Source organism: Dysidea avara, chromosome 14 (genome assembly GCF_963678975.1).
Source record: "Dysidea avara chromosome 14, odDysAvar1.4, whole genome shotgun sequence".
NCBI lineage: Eukaryota > Metazoa > Porifera > Demospongiae > Dictyoceratida > Dysideidae > Dysidea > Dysidea avara.
Genome location: NC_089285.1, coordinates 12,456,312 through 12,463,608, shown reverse-complemented (window position 1 = coordinate 12,463,608; position 7,297 = coordinate 12,456,312).

The following is a 7,297-nucleotide window of genomic DNA, read 5'->3' as shown; positions in this document are numbered from 1 at the left end:
GTTACATGATGCGAACTAATCACGTGAGCATTGTTAAACCTTTATGCACCTATCAATGTTATCTCCCACCTACCCCCTCCCGGGCGTAGTGGGGGAAATGGTGGGGATTTGACTTTTTGAAAAATCAAATTCTCCACCCATGGGGGAACGACTAGTGGTCAAATCTCTATGTAGTATGGCTGTTAGGTACTTTATGAAACAGGTCAATTCCTTTAGCTTGCAAGTTAAAACAAATGCCTAAAATATCGAGCGGTCAAATGCCCCACTAGTGGGGCAGAATTTCAGATCAAACCAGATCAAAATCCCCCACTAATCCCCTAGTAAGCCCGGGAGGGGGTAGTGGGGCTTAACATTGATAGGTGCATTAGTGTTGAGATGTGTTCTCTGTGGAGATCAAGATCTACATGGATTGTACTACTGCTTTGCTTTGGAAATCCTCTTTGCTTCGCGCAACCCAGTAGCTCTGTGGATGCTGAGCCATTGGCTGCTAGTATCATTCTCAAAATAGCTCTTCTAGTTATTGTAGTGGCTGCAGTATACTTACTTACAATTCCCTTAGTCGTGCGAGGGTAAGCTAGCTACTATTGTATACTTCAATGCAACTACAACTAGCTATTTTTAGATTGTACACTACTTTCTGCCTGACAGAAGCATGGTGAGCAGCCACTGAAACAAGTGGCGGCAATCGTAATAAAACAAACCCCTACCAACACTTCTTTGGATCACTTTTAATTGCATTCATTTTTATGAACTTGAGGTACGTGTTAAGTTATAATTTTTGCATCTATTTACATAATTATGTAACTAGCTTGTCATGTAACGCCATGCATTCTGGCGGAGTACATTGATTGGTATACCTGAAACATGACCTAGCAATTTTGTCCAAATCATAGTTATCACACATTTTTACAAGTGCTGAGTATGCATCTAACTCAAAATTTCTCACATTTTACACATTTTTACATAAGTGCTAAACCAGTGGCATAGCTAAGGTAGGGAACAGGCCAAACCAATCATTTCTAGTGCCCTACCAACTCAGGTACTCACTGTACGTAGCTAGCTATAGCTAAATTGTGCAATACGAGGAGCAATATGAAGCTACGTAACTAATAATAATCATAATGTAAACAAAACGTACGTACAGCTAGTGTCTTACTAGAGATGACAACTTTTAGCTGTAAAATGCCATCAAATTGAATCTCAGCATGTAATTTTCAAAATTTCCTGTGGGGGGCATGCCACCAGAGTCCAGACTCTCCTAGGTACAGCATGCTGGATAATGTGCTTTGCACATCATGGTTGCTGCAGCTTGTATGGATATATACAATGGTGCCCAACCAATCCTTCTGGGCTAGCTACACCACTGTGCTAAATATATATCCAACCCATAGTTTAAGCATACTTTTCTTATATGCTGATAGAGGGTTGAGATTTGAAGAAAGCTTTTTACAGTCTCTAAAAACCAGGCAGATATTTTTGATTTAGCATAATGCTTTGTGGATATTGAACTTGACACTTCATGCATTTATTGAGCTATACAAGTTAGCATAAAAGTTCTATTGTCATCAATGATTATCACATATAACACTACCAATATGTACAGGCACAAATCAGTTAGTGTCCTATAAGAGTATGCTGTGAAAAGGATTTGTACCATGTTTATGGTCATAGGCGGATCTGAGGGGGGGCCAAGGGGTGCTGTGCCCCCCCTGGCCCTTCTCTTGCCCCCCTTGGACCTACAGTACTATATTGATACCAGAAACTAGAATCATGCATTCACACTCAGTGTTGGGCAAGTTACTTTACAGTAACTTGTTACATATTACATATTACTTGCAACTGAACTATTTAGTTACAGTTACATTTTACCCATAAAATAAAGTAACTATAATAATATTACATGTTATATTACTTTGTGTCCACAGCCTTAAGCAGTCACGTGTGAAACTACCACCTTATCATGTGACATGATTTCGTTGTTGGGCAATGTGCAAATCTTGGTTATAAGCAAGAAGCTGGTGAATAAGCTTCATTCAGTAGGCTTCATTACTTTGTAGTGGCTAGGCGTTACTCAGTGGGTTACTAACGAGATTAGTAACTTTGCTACTTGAAGTAATAATATTACATAATATTAGACTCGTTACAGTAACTATATTACTTAGGTAATGCGTTACATTTGTAAGTAAAGTAACTTGAGTTATATTACCTGTTTTTATAGCATATTTCGTTATATTACTTAGGTACCACAAAAGTAATAATATTACGTAACACGTTACATAAGTAACGTGTTACTTCCAACACTGTTCACACTGTATTCAGAAGTATAGAAAGCCAATGGGTAAATAGAAGACAACAGTTATAAATGTACTTTACAGTTAGCTATAGCTAAACTGTATGTACACTAAAGAAAGTGAGGCAAATAAATTAGAATTTTTGTGCAAAGATCGAGATACTCTAATAGAGCAGTCACTACTCTAATAGCACAGTCGAATTTCTAATACATCAATTTACAATTTTTACAAATCATAACAAAACTAGCTACTCCTTAATATAATTTAGTATACACTTTACCATCAAACAGGTTTATCTCAGATAGGCAATCTTTGTACGCATTGCAAAGCATATACACTTTATTAGCTAAGTACTATCAAAAATTCTCTCAAATTCAACCCTAGAAGGTCCAATTTTTAAAAATTTCTCCAACTACAGTCTAAAAACTGAATGTCCACCATTCATCCAGCTATATGCTGAATAAAGTTATGCAAATGAATATAACTTGTGTACTAGAATTCCATTCTTATTTTCTTATTAGAATAAACACTGTTGTGCACTAAAATTTCTTGCCCCCCTTGGCCCCCCTGACAGTGTCTCCTAGATCCGCCTATGCTTATGGCATACGTATTATTATTATTATTAGTACTTTACAGTGACCAGCACTGAAGGTCTGACAGCAACATGTGCTGCAGCCTTAGGATTACCTAACCTAACAAGAACTGGAGACTTTAAATGATTACTTAACGTATGTTCCTTTCCTTGTGTAATAGCTAACAATGATATCCTGTACTGATGATATCCCACTTGTACTTAGATATGTACAGTAAGTGGTGTTTAACTGACATGTACTAAGGGGCAACCACCCACAAGATGCTTAGTATTGTGTGGCAACAATGGTTGAATTGGGGATGGACAATTAGCGGTGGAAAAGACAATTATTTGTCCTTTTCCCCCGTCTTCGGCTATGCTACTGTTCCTTGTAACTTATGTTGAGTTAGACTTTGGTTTTATTAGTGCTAAAGTAGTTTCACTACAGCAACAATCTGAATAAAAGTCTTTCAAGCAACAGTTAACAGGCTTGCACAAACATACAAAAATACCTACTGTGTTGGCTTCAATGGCATGAATCTTGTTTAAAATGTTGCATAAACTGACAAGTCATGATGCTGTGTTTTGTAGAGTAACAAGAAAGCTAGATGATAATTTATTAATATAGTCCATCTGGTGGTCATCATCTCGTACTTTCCTCCTTTGATGTGTGGCTGCCTTGAAATGATATATTGCTGTTGTATGATGTTGCAGCAGAACAAAATAATTATGGTGAATTAATTCTATTTTGTGTACGTATTTCTTCTGCAGATGTGTGTATCAATGAGGGGCAATTCTTTTTACATGGTCCCACCTCTGAGTTATTGGTTTGCAATCTTAAATTGACTGCAAATGTTTCAAGTAGTATGAAACAATTAGCAGAGCAAGAATGGGGAATTCATAGCAGCCAAATTACTCTTACTCATGAAGGAAAGAAGATAAGAGATGATCAAAATGCCTCATTGTGATTCAAACATATATGTGTCAATCAAACAATGCTTATCTGGTGGTGTTAAAGAGTGTGAAATTTGTGGTGAGATGGCTCAATACAATTGTGATGAATGTAAACAAGAATTTTGTGGTGATTGCTGTTCAACGGTGCACCAACGTAAAAAAAACAACAAAAAAAAAACAAAGATCACAAACCCTGCAAAATTCTGCCTAATAGTATATACATGATGATAGTGGCTGTGTTTCATGTAGTGAAAGAAGTTGATGGAATGGGAAGTGGTGGCTGGGTACATCTTTCCCGTCAAAATAGTGATGCGTACACATGCACTTGCTTTCACCAAAATATTTAAAAATGCAAAGTGGATCATCCCAATTTCCAGCCAACTGAAACCCTTTTGGGAATAGTGACAGATTTGTCAGATGCTGAAATAAATGGATTAAAAAGGAGCGTTGGAGAAGATTCAGCCATGCAATTACTGAAAGGTTGCAAGGTGCATTGGATCAGATCCTGGCACCGTGAACATGACAGAGTTGTTCATAGTATGCAAAAGGTTAAAGAAAAGCAAATATTCAGCAAAACTGCTATAGCTACGTATTACACACTGCGATGGCCCTAGTGCACTGGAATACTTTACAGTACTGTGCTCACAATCATCTGAAAAACCTCTACTTCCTGTTATAAAAAAATTGTCATTGGAAGAGGTGGAATTTCTGGACAAAAACTGCAATTGGACTACTGCTAAGAAGTAGGTTGAATGGTGGATCAGGCTCCAACACTTCAAAATGCTACATAAAGATCATGCTGACATGGATATTAATACTTGGAAGAGATGTCCATCATTAGCCAATGCTGTTGAATGGAAGATTAGAGATTGCAAAACTACTACTCCACAATTGTTACTTCCTGCATTACTTAATCTATACAAAATGGACAAAGCCATTTGTACTAAATATGTTGTTGCAAAGCAGGGACATGCAAAGTCCTACAATGACCAAAGTGCAGGGCTGGAGCCCAGAGATTTTGAGTGGTCCGGCCATCCATGGACTTCAGTGGAGGTCATACTACTTATTGATCTGATGTGATTTTTAGATCATGTGATACTCAACTGCATGTGCTAAGCACACACTACATGCCAAGTTAGGGGGATCTGGGGGCATGCTCTCCCAGGAAAAAGTTTGAAACTAGATGTTCTGAAATGGCATCTGGAAGCTATTTTACTTGCAAAGTCTCTTTCTCCTTTTTGTTAACATTAAGGATATATCCTAGTAATTTTGTACTACAGTACCAATTAATTCAATTTCATAGTGAGATACAGAAGTCATTGGGTTTGTAATTGCTAATGCATGCATGACATGCTCACACGCATGATCAATTTGCCCAATGCAGTGCAATGCAGATGACTCACTGAAACTTTTGGGTGATTTGAGCACAAATAACATGGCTTATGCACCTATCAATATATTGCCCCACCACCCCCCCTCGGGCGTAAGTGGGGCTTTACAGGGGGAATTGACACGAAACTGCTGCCCCACTATGGGGCATATGACGATCGTTCAGTAAGCACCCAAATATTTTTTGTTGTAACTTGCTTCACTATGTCAAATCCTGAGTAAATCCCGCGTTGCAACTGGGGCCAACGGAGGGGATTTGACACGATAGGTTTGCCCTACTATGGGGCATTTGATATTCGGCTGTGTCAAATCCCCACTATAGCCCCACATATGCCCGAGGGGGGGTAGTAGGGCAATACATTGATAGGTGCATTAGACTAAGTAGAACAGTGGCTATTTTCTATACCAAATGCTCTATTAGAGTATTGCGATGACTGTTCTATTAGAGTATATTATGATGACTGCTCTATTAAAGTATCTCGATCTTTTTCCAAATTCAAGTAGCTGAAATTCCTGAAAAGTGGTCCGGCCAATGCCGGACCGGCCGCACCGTGGGCTCCGGCCCTGAAGTGAGGCTAAAAAGCAAGAGACTGCAGCCAAAAGGATACACTGACATCAGCAAGAAGCAGAATGCACCGGTCCACCAGATAAGTAAAATGACTTTATCACGACTAAGAAAAGGTCTGTGTATAGCTTCAGTAGTGGGCCAATTCATACTTTCATTGTTATGATGACTTGATGAGTCTTGATATGCTGCATTGCTTGATTTAAAAATAGTTGCAGAGTTGCATATATTATTATTGCTATTTATTTTATGTACAGACCTAAATCTTCAGTTCCAGTAGACCACAGAGTAGCTTGTCAAGGCATGTATATCATAAAGTATGTTTATGCATGTATATCTCGTACGTGGACTTATAGTGTTCAATGTACATAGTTTGACATGGTAACTACGGTATCATTTACATAATTACGTGAGTTATATTGGAATATAGCTTGAGTAATGAGGTAAAGAGGGTAATGCTGCACAGGCAAAGCTGCAGTCTCAACCATGAATACTCTACAGTATCTTTTGTACAGTATCACTAAAATTAATGGTACTTTAACTGGTATATAGTATTTTTAATGTATGATGTCTTCAATGTAAAAAGGTAAAGGTAAGCATGTTAAATAGTGTAAAGGAAGAAAATATTTAGCTTTGTTCTTCAAAGTGTTAAATGTTGGGTTTATACATGATGTTTTTCAAAAGAATGCTGTATTTTGTGGAAAATAAACCTCAGTCAGTGCCTTTGATCTTCCCATGCAAAATACTTTATAATAGTTAGCTATTATTATTCAAACTTACAATACTGGAAGATTGAGGTTTTCTGGCCAAAAACATCACCCCAAAATCAGCCTCACAAATATACCTCCATGGTGCCTTGGCAGTATTGGTTATGTATAGTCAAACCTAAAAGCCTTCAGTGTAACCTGAAACAATTCCAATAGTGTAAGCCACCAACTATCGGAACTATTTTGTCTAGCAATTGTAATTCTTTTTTGGAATGATGCATCATATGAATTTTTGGTTTGCACTATTCAATAGAGCCGTCTCTTAAAATTTGATGTCTCTTAGCACACCAAATTTTAATAGCTCATGTGAATGATCATCATGTTGTGAGTGAAATTGCAAAGTGTATCATGTGCCAATTATCGGAATGAGGTACGTATTATCAGTAATCTGTACTTCAGTGATTGACCAATTACCGGCAGATTTTGCAAATTTGTCAGTAACTTTCTGGTGCCTTGTTGGTTCATTGTGAAAATTTTGTGGGATATACAGTCCTTGGATAACTCTGTTTCACACAAGTTTTACGAAGATGAGGCCAGCCGTTCCAGAGATATTCAGGTAAGAATCAAAGCATACTGGTTTCCAATACAGAATTATTTTACATAACTTCATATATTCCATAGTCTGTACAATTTACAAGTGCCGATAATTGGCAACTTATGCTAGGTTGATATGAATTTTTTATTCAGTAGAAGTTTCTACTGACTGACTAACTGACTGATGCCTTCAATCAAGTAACTTGATAACAGTTAAGGCTACAAG